The sequence below is a fragment of the Carcharhinus amblyrhynchos genome, chromosome 1 (assembly GCF_965287045.1).
Source record: "Carcharhinus amblyrhynchos chromosome 1, sCarAmb.v2.hapA, whole genome shotgun sequence".
NCBI lineage: Eukaryota > Metazoa > Chordata > Chondrichthyes > Carcharhiniformes > Carcharhinidae > Carcharhinus > Carcharhinus amblyrhynchos.
The window spans coordinates 56059247-56072490 of NC_137324.1; the positions used below are offsets into that span (position 1 = coordinate 56059247).

At 42.9% G+C, this 13244-nt stretch overlaps 1 protein-coding gene across 1 annotated transcript in view; it reads right to left on the reverse strand.

Moving 5' to 3' along the window:
• Window positions 1–13244, reverse strand: part of stoml2 (stomatin (EPB72)-like 2) — a 53501-nt gene that overhangs the window by 26683 nt on the left and 13574 nt on the right. The window lies entirely within an intron of this gene.

Sequence of the window (13244 nt, forward strand, 5' to 3'; positions counted from 1 at the left end):
CAGGGGACTCTTACAATTCCAACCAAGAATGACTTATCGTTCATGGCATGACCCCTCTGCTGTATGATGTCCCTCCCCGCCTACAATCCCGATTGGGCATTGAGCTGCTGGGCACAGAGCTGCTGGACACAGAGCCCCTGCCCATTGCACTCTTATGACTGGCCTTCTTCCCACTTGATGGCCACTAATTGATCATCTGTGCGAACACAGGTGGCAGAGGTGGGAGTGAGCAAACCACTCAGTTTCAGTTCCACCTCCCTCACCCGGTCGAGAAATGGAAAATCCAGCCCCATGTTACCTATCAATGTCCCTCCGTTATCTTGCCCAAAAAGTCAATCTGCTGCTGCAATTCCAGATAGTGAGGTAGCAATTTTTTCTGACGGTGTGAACATTGTGATATCCAAACTAACTTTGATGTTAACCGATACATGTCCTTTCCATCAGGGGTCATTGTACAATAGTCAGGCAAACCATTACCATGTTGAAGAAAATATATTCTGCCAAATGCAGATTGTTTGTTTTTTCTGGTCAATTGCTGACAGCCATTTGCAAATACATGTTACACAATAGTATCCCCTCGCTAAATCAAAAAAAACTTTCCAAAACAAAAGAAATATCAAAACAAGCTAGAATATTCCCCTTCATCTTTGATTCCCCTTAAACTCTCTGAGTTGTGAAACATGCCAAAGTAGACAGACTCTGTGGCTTTTGGCCACCATGCTGTAGTATAATCCTCTGTAAGCCTGATTAGAATAGTGTACTGACTCCACAGCAAACCCAAACTATTTCTCAGCTGGAATACACAAAAATGTACTCCAAATCAGGTCTGGAGTCAGACAGGGCTGCCCTCTCTCCTCTGTCCTTTTTGTGTGTTGCATTGAACCCTTTGCCGAGGCCCTCAGAAGCGACCCAGGCATCAAAGGGGTGACAATCCCAGGCAGCGGAGGCACGCAGGTCAAAACCTCCCTGTACATAGATGACATGGCTGTCTTCTGCTCGGACCCCTCATCTGTTCGCAGGATCCTCCAGGTCTACGAGCTGGCCTCAGGAGCCACAGTCAACCAGGGTAAGAGTGAGGCCATGTTCTTTGGGAACTAGGCCGACAAATCCTTTGCCCCTTCACCGTCAGGGCAGATTACCTGAAGGTGTTGGGGATATGGTTTGGAGCGGCAGGGGCACGCGCCAAAAACTGGGACGAACACATCGCGAAAGCCAGGCAGAAACTGGGCTGGTGGGAGCAACGCTCCCTCTCCATGACAGGAAAAAACCTGGTGATCCGGTGCAAGGTGCTGTCCGTGTTGTTGCACATGGCGCAGGCATGGCCGATCCCCAAATCCTGCGCTGCAGCAGTGACGCAGGCCATCTTCAAGTTTATCTGGAGATCAAAGATGGATCGCGTCTGGAGGGAGGTGATGCACAAATCTCCACAGAACGGAGGGAAAAACGTTACCAACGCCGCCCTCATCCTGATTGCTACCTTTGTGTGTGGCTGCATCAAGCTGTGCGTAGATCCTCGGTACACTAACAGCAAGTGCCACTACCTTTTGAGGTTCTACCTGTCCCGAGCATTGCGAAGGATGAGTCTGGCCACACTGCCGCAGAATGCTCCGAGTAGTTGGACCGTACCGCAGCACCTGTCCTTCGTGGAGAAATTCTTCCGCAAACACACCTTTGACCACATGGTGATTAAGCAGTGGTCAGTGCATAACGTCCTTGGGGCCCTGAGAGAAAAGGAGATGGTGGATCCTGTCGGATGGTTCCCTGAGCAGACTGTCAGTGTCATCTGGCAGAACGCCTCATCACCAGAACTGACAAACAAGCACCAAGATCTGGCTTGGCTGGTGGTGAGAAGGGCACTCCCCGTCAGATCCTTTATGCACACTTGAGGTCTCAACAGCACTGCACGCTGCCCTCGAAGCGGCTGCAGGGCTGATGAGACGGTTGCACACCTCCTTGTGGAATGTGCCTTTGCAAAGAAGGTCTGGAGTGAGATGCAGTGGTATTTGTCGAGGTTCGTCCCAAGCAGTTCGGTGACGCAGGACTCTGTGCTCTACGAGCTGTTCCGGGGATGCACACCGAGACAAATATCAACTGCTGCTGGACGGTCATCAACTCGGTGAAGGACGCACTTTGGTCTGCCCGGAACTTGCTGATCTTCCAGCTGAAAGAACTGCCCTCGACCGAGTGTTGCAGATGGGCACATTCCAAAGTCCAAGACTACATGCTGAGGCACGCGCTGAAGCTTGGGGCAGCCGCCGCAAAGGCACAATGGGGAAAGGCCACACTAAGGCCTTTTAACAGAGTCAGAATGAGGGCCCGGGAACTGCAGAATACCCTCAACCTGCATAACTGTGTGCCAATCTGAGCAATAACGGCACACAGTAATTTATTGAGGCATGTGTATAGCTTTAGTATGGAAATGTAACAACTGTAATTCGTATAAAAGTGTAAAAATGTTTTGATTCTGCATTGTTTGCAATTCAAAGCCATGTAGATTTGCAATTGTTTATTTAAGATTTTTATGAATAAAGTATATTTTTGGAAAAAAAAATTGTTTCAACTTTTCTTCTCACAAGCAAACATTTTGCCCTTCTGCACAAAGTACAATTTTCCAAGGCATCAGTGTCATCAAATTAACAATTAGTAAAAAGCAAAGTTTTATCAAAGCAACATTTTTATGAAATCATCACATTCAGAGTTATCAAAGTGACAACAGAGCTAGTTAGAGCCTTGTAAAAGTTATATTTGTCAGTATTACAGTAAACTTTGCTATTTAACCAGAATTTTTTTCGCAATCCAGAATACCTGACAGCTGTATTGTCTTAAAAAGCCAATCGCTTTCAAATCTTTCTCCCTTCAGGTACTATACCCTAACAGGGGTTTTGGTGACAATGGACCTCCATGTTAATCTTGATCTAGAGGCATGGATCATCTTCGTTGGTGATACATTGATCTAGTTTGCATTTAGATAATGCATTCTTTAAAAGTATACAGTAATTACATACATTGCAAATCTGCAAAGCTATTCTTAAGTTTTATTTTTTATTAGCGTCACAAGTAGGCTTACATTAACACTGCATTGAAGCTACAATAAAAATTGAAAACATTGAAATTAATACATTTCTGGATCATTATTATTGTGCCTGAACAAAGATATACTGCATCTTGTCATATGCCCACAGTAACGTAGATCCTTGTTAACCAGAATTTTTGATTAGCCCACACCACCCATTCCCCGAGGATGCCGGATGACAAGGATCTTATTCTACCCATAATTTATTGCTATTCATCAGTCAAAATAATAAAATAATTTGCTTCCACTCTAATTTTTACTGCAATTAATACATTTTGAGTCATTACAAAGTTCCGTCTACAGAAACAAATTATGGCCCCAGCTAATGCTGGCCAATAATTAGGCACTTGTTGGTTTACTTATTGCATAGAATATAAGGCATAGAAATAGACCATTCAGCCCAAACAGTCCACACCACGAATATATTCTACTCAAGCCTCCTTCCATCTTTCTTCATCTACATACATTGGGATTGACACAATTTGGTGTCGAAATTTGCTGATGACACCAAGATTGGTGGAATGGCAAATTGCGCGGAGGGTGTGGAGAGTCTGCAGAAGGATCTAGATAGGCTGGGTGAATGGGCCAGGAAATGGCAAATGGAATTTAATGTTGGCAACTGCGAGGTGGTCCACTTTGGTAGGAATAATGGTAGGAAGGACTATTACTTACGGGGCGAAAACTGCAGCAGGCGACGGTGCAGAGGGACCTCGGGGTCCTTGTGCATGAGTCGCAAAAACCCAGCCTGCAGGTGCAGCAGGTGGTCAGGAAGGCAAATGGGATGCTGGCCTTCATAGCGAGGGGGATTGAATATAAAAGTAGGGAGGTCTTGCTGCAGCTGTATAGGGCATTGGTGAGGCCACAGCTGGAGAACTGTGTGCAGTTTTGGTCGCCGTACTTACGCAAGGATATTTTGGCCTTGGAGGGAGTGCAGAGGAGGTTTACTAGGCTGATACCGGAGTTGAGGGGGTTGAGCTATGAGGAGAGGCTGAAGAAACTAGGCTTGTACTCGTTGGAGTTTAGAAGAATGAGGGGAGATCTCATTGAGACATATAAGATGATGAATGGGATGGATAGGATAGAGGTGGAGAGGCTCTTCCCACTCAGAAAGGACAGTAGGACTAGGGGGCACAGCCTCAAGATAAAGGGGGGGGGGGCGGATTAGAACAGAGTTGAGGAGGAACTTCTTCACTCAAAGGGTGGTGAATCTCTGGAATTCTCTGCCCGTTGAGGTGGTGGAGGCTGCCTCGCTAAATATTTTTAAGACGCGGGTTGATGGGTTTTTGATAAGTGAGGGGATTAAGGGTTATGGGGAGAGGGCGGGAATGTGGAACTGAGCCACGACAGATCAGCCATGATCTTATTGATTGGCGGGGCAGGCTCGAAGGGCTAGATGGCCTACTCCTGCTCCTATTTCTTATGTTCTTATGTTACATTGATTTTCACATCATTATATAGGAAAGGACATATTACTATTTAGTAACTGCTTCAAAAAAATGACTGAAATCAAGGACTCAGCAATCATTTTTACCTAAAGCACTGAACATTCAAGAAAGACCTCCTAATAATTGTTTTTAACCATTTATTCTACACAATAAAAAATAGCAAAAAGAAAAACCACTAATGAAAATTCATGAGCTGGAAGTCTGTTTGACTGATGTGGCAATTCACAGTTTCTAAAAGGCTCCTATCTCAACTTAAGCTTTTCCTTCCACGACACTCCTCCTTGATCCACATCAACAATATGTCTAGACACTGAATTCAGTGCTGCCACTCTACTGACCCACCACCAGGCACAAAGAAGCAGCCCAAAGAAATCTTTGACAGATGAATTTTCTTTTCTTCCACCCTAACAGCTGTGTTGAATATACCAAGGAACCAGCATTGTCATTGCCAGGTTACCCCAAGCCATACCCCAAGTTAAAATTTGTTATACAAATCTAGACCAAGAATACGTTATAAATTCAAATATTTAACTGATTCACTAGTACTAATAATGGATTACAATTTATCCAAGTGCTAAGATTCACAATCGATTTATCAGTTCTGATTTAACTTCTCTCAGTTTGCAAAGCATTATTTACTGAGCTAAAATAACCTCAAAATTCCTACTGTCAGTAACAGCAGATGAAAATTTAGTTTGTCCAAATGGTAGAATTTATTTTAGTGCAATCACTAATCCATTAAAAATAAATGGGGCAAAATTTACATTATAATGGCGGACAAAGAATATCATACAAGCATATCCAACATATTTCTGCTGTTATCATCCATAGTAATTTATTATAAACTCACAGCCACATAAGGAGGGTATTTAGCCCAATACGTCCTAGCCAGCTTTCTGAAAGATCTACACTTTTGGGGTGGCACAACGGCACAGTGGTTAGCACTGCTGCCTCACAGAACCAGGGACCCAGGTTTGATTCCCCATTTGGATCACTGTCTGTATGGAGTCTGCAAGTTCTCCCCATGTCTGTGTGTGTTTCCTTGGGTGCTCCGGTTTCCTCTCACAGTCCAAAATACATGCTGGTTAGGTGCATTGGCCATGCTAAATTCTCCCTCAGTGTACCTGAATAGGCACTGGAGTGTGGCGACTAGGGGATTTTCACAGTAACTTCACTGCAATTTGTGACACTAATAATAAATAAACTTCAAACTGCATTTGCCTGTCTTTTCCCATTAACCTTTAATCTTTTTCCAAATATTTATCCACTTTCCTTTTAAAAAGCTATTGCAATTTCCACTTTCATCACTGTTTCTACATTCTACATCCAAAGAATCTGTCTGCAAAAACAAAACTCTCCTCATCTTTATTTTGGTAATGTTGAAGTTATACCATCTGATTATCGACTTCTGATGAGTGGAAATATTTTCTCCATTGATCTTATCAAAATGGCTGATAACTTTTGAGCACATTTATCTTATCTCTTCGTAGGCATTTTTTTCCCTAGTTTCTCTATTCTCACCTCCTAAATAAGGACTCTCCACACCTAGTAATTTATTGAATCTCATTTACACTCTCTTCGTGATCTTAGCAGTTTTGTTTAAATGAAAGTATGACAAAAAAAGTAATTTTTTTTTTGTCTGTGGTGCTGTTATCTAATACCCTGTACAGGTAAAAACATCATGTACACGATCAACACAAGATCATGGAAGTACATTTTTAAATAATAAAAGCATCATCTGCTTAGTCCAGGCACACTGTGCAGAGGTATCCAAAAAGATACACATACATTCATATGGCATATACAATGCTTTGCTTGAGGTATTAATTTTTAATTGATCAAACCCATAACATAACAAATATTTTGGGATGGCAAAATAAAGATTTGATACCCATGATGAATAGTTGCTTGCAATTGAGACATCAGTTGTTGACTTCTTTTGTCTCAATTGGAGCTGCAGTCCTCATTCAATGTCATGTAGCCACAGATCAACTAATCAGGCACCACTCAGACAGTGGACGTGATTGACAATGTGTCTGAGGGCTCTGAAGAGGACAAGGTCATCAAATAGTTGCAGCCCTCAGATAGACATCTCAGTTATCAGAAGGACTCAAAGTTCTTTAAGTGTGTTCAGCTGGCCACCCAAAAAGCTGAGCGAGATTTCAAGCAGTAGTTTTATCTAAATGGTAAGAAATGAATCTATAGTTTTATAATTCTGGGTTTAGAGACAGCAAGTGGCATCTTTTAAATTTTATGGTTTGACAAGGTTTGAATAATGTATTACTAATACATACTAATTCGTTTACAGTTTATTCCTCTGCTATAGGTAAAGAAAATCACATTGAATTAATTTGTCAGGTGTGTATTGAAGAGAGGATCTATTTCTTCGACTATTTGTCCACAGAGTTATGTGAATCTTTTAAAAAACAAAAAAGCAGTCTAGAATGTACAAATCTACAGGGCCAAGGAATCTACAGGAAGTTGGGATTAGATTGAGTAGCTCTTTCTCAGTCAGCACAGAAATGATGGACTGAATGGTCTCATTCTGCGCCATGAATCTTTCTATGGGCTAAATCTTATCACAAAATGGCAGAGTATTGTTTCTGGCTAGAGAACTGATGTCTTTCTCTCCAGAGAAGCCAGTTGGTTTTCTCTCTAGATTCTACCACACTTGCAATTAAGACAACAGTTGTTGACTGCTTTTGTCTCAATAGGAGCTGTAAGAAAGAGGCTGGACGTGGAGACCAAAACATATATTGTCAAAACTCTGCTGCAGAGATCGAAGTGCCATCTTTAAAGGGTGCCCCAATCAGGGTTGCAATAAACCTTCCCCCACACGACCACTGAGGGCTCAGGGGCTCCTTTTCACACTCCTGGTCGGAGCTAGCATTCTCTCCGACATCCCCTCCAACCCCGAGAATGAGACGCACTTGCTGAACTGGCAAGAAATGCTGTACTCCCAAAATATCTAACCTAAAAAAGTGATAGTTACAAAACAGGTGGATTGTTTCAAGATAAAGGCAAAATGCTGCAGATGCTGGAATCTAGAACAAAAACAGAAAATGCTAGAACATCTCAGCTGGTCTGACAGCATCTGTGGAGAGAATAGAGCCAACGTTTTGAATAGGGTCACCCAGACTCAAAACATCGGATCTCTTCTCTCTCCACAGATGTTGTCAGACTGAGATTTTCCAGCATTTTCTGTTGCACTGTCTCATCAATGATTTGCAGGGAGTCAGTATTATTGCATTCCTTTTGTACTCTGTCATTTATAAAACCAATTTTTTTAAAATATAAAGATTATGGAATTTTTTTTGGATGAGATGCTGAACCCGAGAGAGTCTGCTCTCCTAATGGATGTTAAAGATCTCAAGGCATTATTTCAAAGGAGTTATTTCAGGTGTCATGGTCATATTTATCTATCACCATACAAAAATAAATTATCTGGTCATTATTTCATTGTAAGAAGTCTGACAACACCAGGTTTAAGTCCAACCGATTTATTTCACCTGACAAAGAGGGGAACCTCGAAAGCTTGTGAGTTTACTATCAAATAAATAGGGTGGACTTAAACCTGGTGTTGTCAGACTTCTTACTGTGTTTACCCCAGTCCAACGCTGGCAACTCCACATCATTATTTCATTGCCATTTATTGCCAGCTGTGCTCAAATTGCCATTTTCCCCACAAAATAGTCACTATATTTCAAAGTAGTTCAAAAAAGGTTGCAAGGAGAAGCCCAGCAATTACACACCAGTCAGTTTAACTTTGGTCGTGGGGAAGCTTTGAGAAACAATTATTCTGGATAGCATTAATAGCTACATGGAAGAAAGTGGGTAGATTAGGAAGGACCCTCACGGATTTCTAAAGGGGCAATAGTGTTTAACCCGCTTGCTGGAGTTTTCTTGAAGTGGTCACAGAAAGGATTAATGAGGATAATGCGACTGACGTGATATTCTCGGACTTTCAAAAGACATTCAATATACAATGCCAAACAACAGACAAGTGAGAAAAGTCACAGCTCGGCTTAAAGTTTATTTATTAGTATCACAAGTAGGCTTCCATTAACACTGCAATGAAAGGATCGAGAACATACCCTAGTCGCCACACTCCGGTGCTTTTTCGGGTACACTGAAGGAGAATTTAGCATGGCCAGCGCAAATAACAAGCACATCTTTTGGACTGTGGAAGGAAAAAACCTATGCAAACGTGGGGAAAACATGCAGACTTTGCACAGACAGTGACCCAAGCTGGTAATCGAACCCTGAGCCTGGCGCTGAGAGGTAGCGGTGCTAACCACCGTGCTGCTCCCTCATGGGAGAAAAGGGATGTGAATACAAAATGCAAAAACATTTTCACACAGTGAGTGAATCAGGTCTGGAATGCACTGCCTGGAAGTGCAGTGGAGGCAGGTTCAATCAAGGCATTCAAGAGATCATTAGATCATTATTTAATTAAAAATAACATGCAGGAATACGGGAAAAATGCACGAGAATGGCACTGTGCCATAATGCTCATTCGGAGAGCTGATACAAACACAGTCGGCTGAATGGCCTCCTTCTGCACCTTTACAATTCTACGGTAAAATACTTTGAAATCATGAATGCTGATGTATAAAAATATATGCCTTACTTTATTTATTTTTATTATGGCCTAGATTTTAAGCTAATTTGCAACTGGGCTAAAATCAACCAAATCAGAGCAAACAAATCAGTGCCATTCATGATTCTTTAGATAGTGAAATAGTTCATGTCCAATTACAGCAAGACATGGACAATATCCAGGCTTGGGTTCATAGAACCCCTACAGTGCAGAAAGAGGCCCTTCAGCCCATCGAGTCTGCACCGAACACAATCCCACCCATGCCCTACCCCCATATCCCTACATATTATACCCACTAATCCCTCTAACCTACGCATCCCTGGACACTAAGGGGCAATTTCTTAGCATGGCCAATCAACCTAACCCGCACATCTTTGGACTGTGGGAGGAAACCGGAGATAGAGGTGGAAAGACTCTTCCCGCTCAAAAAAGACAATAGGACTAGGGGGCACAGCCTCAAGATAAAAGGGGGGCGGTTTAGAACAGAGTTGAGGAGGAACTTCTTCACTCAAAGGGTGGTGAATCTCTGGAATTCTCTGCCCGTTGAAGTGGTGGAGGCTGCCTCGCTAAATATTTTTAAGACGCGGGTTGATGGGTTTTTGATAGGAGAGGGGATTAAGGGTTATGGGGAGAGGGCGGGAAAGTGGAACTGAGCAGCGACAGATCAGCCATGATCTTATTGAATGGCAGGGCAGGCTCGAAGAGCTGGATGGCCTACTCCTGCTCCTATTTCTTATGTTCTTATGTACCCAGAGGAAACCCACGCAGACACGAGGATAATAGAACATAGAACATTACAGCGCAGAACAGGCCAATGTGCAAATGTGCACACTCCACACAGATAGTGACCCAAGCCAGGAATCGAACCCAGGATCCTGAAGGTGTGAAGCAGCAGTGCTGACCACTATGCTTCCATGCCGGGTTGACAACCGGCAAGTAATAATCACACCACACAAGTGCCAGTCAATGACCATCTCCAACAAGAGAGGATCTAACCATCACCCCTTGACACTCAATGGCATTACTGTTGCTGAATCCCTCACTTGGCTCCTCCCTCTGCAACTGGATCCTAGACTTCCTAATCCACAGACCGCAACCAGTAAGGATAGGCAATAACATTTCCTTCCCAATTGTCCACAAGGCTGTGTCCTCAGCCCTATATTCCTTATACACCTGTGACTATGTGACCAAATTCCCCACCAACTCAATTTTCAAGTTTGCTGATGACACCACCATAGTGGGTTGGATCTCAAACAGTGAGACGGAGTACAAAGAACAAAGAAAAGTACAGCATAGCAACAGGCCCTTCAGCCTCCAAGCCTGCACTGATCATGATGCCTGCGTAAACTAAAACCATATGCAGTGACCGAGTCCGTATTCTTCCATTCCCATCTTATTCATGTATTTGTCTAGTTGCCAATGCCACTATCATACCTGCTCCCACCTCCTACCCGGGTCGTGTGTTCCAGACATTCACCACCCTCTGTGTAAAAAAATTTTGCCTCGCACATCTCCTCTAAACTTTTCCCCACACACTTTAAACCTACGTCCCCTCATACTTGACTTTTCTATCCTAGGAAAGAGCATCTGACTATCCACTCTGTCCATGCCACTCAATCTTGTAAACCTCTATCAGGTCACCCCTCAACCTCTGTTGTTCCAGTGAGAATAAACCAAGCTTATCTAACCTCTCCTCATAACAAATACCCTCTTCCAGACCAAGCAACATCCTGGTATACCTCTTCTGTATCCTCTCCAAACCATCCACATCCTTCTGATAGTGTGATGACCAGAATCGTACACAATATTCTACACGAGGCCTAACTAAGGTTCTATACAGCTGCAGCATGACCTGCAAATTTTTATACTCAACGCCCTGACTGATGAAGGCAAGCATGCCGAATGCCTTCTTAACTACCTCATCCACCTGCACTGTCTATTTCAGTGATCAGTGGACATGTCACTGCCTGTCAATACCTCTAAGGATTTTACCATTTACTATATAATTCCTATATATATTGGACCTTCCAAAATGCATTATCTCAAACTTGTCCGGGTTAAACTCCATCTACCATTTCTCTGTCCAAGTCTCCAACCGGTCTATATCTTGCTGTGTCCTCTGACAATTTTCTTCATTATCCTCAACTCCACCAATTTTTGTGTCATCTGACTTACTAATCAGACCAGCTACATTTTTCTCCAAATCATTTATACATACTACGAACAACAAAGGTCCCAGAACTGATCCCTGTGGAACACCGCAAGTCACAGCCTCCCATTCAGAAAGGAACCCCTCTGTTGCTATCCTCTGTCTTTATGGCCATGCACAGTAAGAAGTCTCACAACACCAGGTTAAAGTCCAACAGGTTTATTTGGTAGCACAAGCCACAAGCTTTCAGAGCACTGCACCTTCATTGGGTGAGTGGGAGTTGTGTTCACAAACAGGGCATATATAGACACAAACTCAATTTACAAGCTAACGATTGGAATGCAAGTCTTTACAGGTAATCAAGTCTTAAACGTACAGACAATGTGAATGGAGACAGGGTTAAGCAAGGTTAAAGAGATGTGTACTGTCTCCAGCCAGGCCATTTTATGACCAAGCCAGTTCTATATCCAGCTTGCTGGCTCTCCTCTGAGGTGCAAACTTCACTTTTCGTACCAGTCTACCATGAGGTGCCTTGTCAAAGGCTTTACTGAAGTCCATGTATACAAAATCCACTGCCTTTCCCTCATCTAGTTTCTTCATCACTTCCTCAAAAAACTCAACCAAGTTAGTGAGGCACGGCTTCCCTTTCACAAATCTATACTGTCTATCACTAAGTCCACTTGTTTCCAAATGTAAATATTGTTCCTAAGAATCTTTTCCAATAATTTCCCTACCACTGATGTAAGACTCACCGGCCTATAATTTCTTGGGTAGTACCTGCTATCCTTCTTAAACAATGGAACAACATTGGCTATCCTCCAGTCCTATGGAACTTTACTTGTAGAAATGAGGATACAATGTTTTCTGTCAAGGCCTCAGCAATTTCCACCCTTGCCTCCCTCAGTATTTAGGCCCTGGGGCCTTATCTACTTTAATGCTTTTTAAGATGCCCAATACCTCCTCCTTTTTGATATCAATATGATCCAGAATATCTACACACCCTACCCTAGGCTCCTCATCCTTCAAATCCCTCTCCTTGGTTGAATACTGAGGCAAAGTATTCATTTAATATCTCGCCATTTCCTCTAGTTCCATGCATAGATTCCCTCTACTAACCTTGAGTGGACCAACCCTTTCCCTGACTATCCCCTTGCTCTTTACATACTTATAAAATGCCTTAGGATTTTCCTTAATCCTGTTTGCGAAGGACTTTTCTTGACTCCTTTTAGCCCTCCTAACTTCTTCCTTAAGTTCCTTCCTATGTTCTTTACATTCTTCAAGAGCTACATCTGTCCTAAGCTTTTCAGACCTTACAAGTGCTTCCCTTTTCTTTTTGATAAGGCTCATAACATCTCTTGTTATCTAGGGTTCCCAGTACTTGCCATACTTATCCTTCATCCTCACAGGTACATGCTGGTCCTGAATTCCAATCAACTGACATTTGAAGGACTCTTACATGTCAAGTGGTGATTTATCCTTAAACAGCCCCCCCCAATTTACACCCTCCAGATTCTGCCGAATGTTGTAGTTAGTCTTCCCCCAATTTAACACCTTCGCCTGAAGACCGAGTACAGGAAAGGAAGAATCTGGTGAACTGGTGCAACGGCAATAATCGTTCCCTCAATGTCAGTAAAACAAAGAAGGCTGTCATTGACTTGAGGAAACGTAGTGGAAGACATGCCCCTGTCTACATCAACTGGACTGAAGTGGAAATGATTAAGAGCTTCAAGTTTCTAGGTGTTCAGATCAACCTGTCCTGGTTCCTCCACGCCAACGCTATGGTTAAGAAAGCCCACCAAGGTGTTTCAGGAGGCTCAGGAAATTTGCCATGTCCGCTACGACTTTCTCCAACTTTTATCAATGTACCATAGAAAGAATGCCATCACAGCTTGGTATGGCTCCTGTTCTCCTTTCCTTCTCTATGCAGTGTACTTTGTCCATATAGTGCGCAAGAAACAATACCTTTCACTATCTACT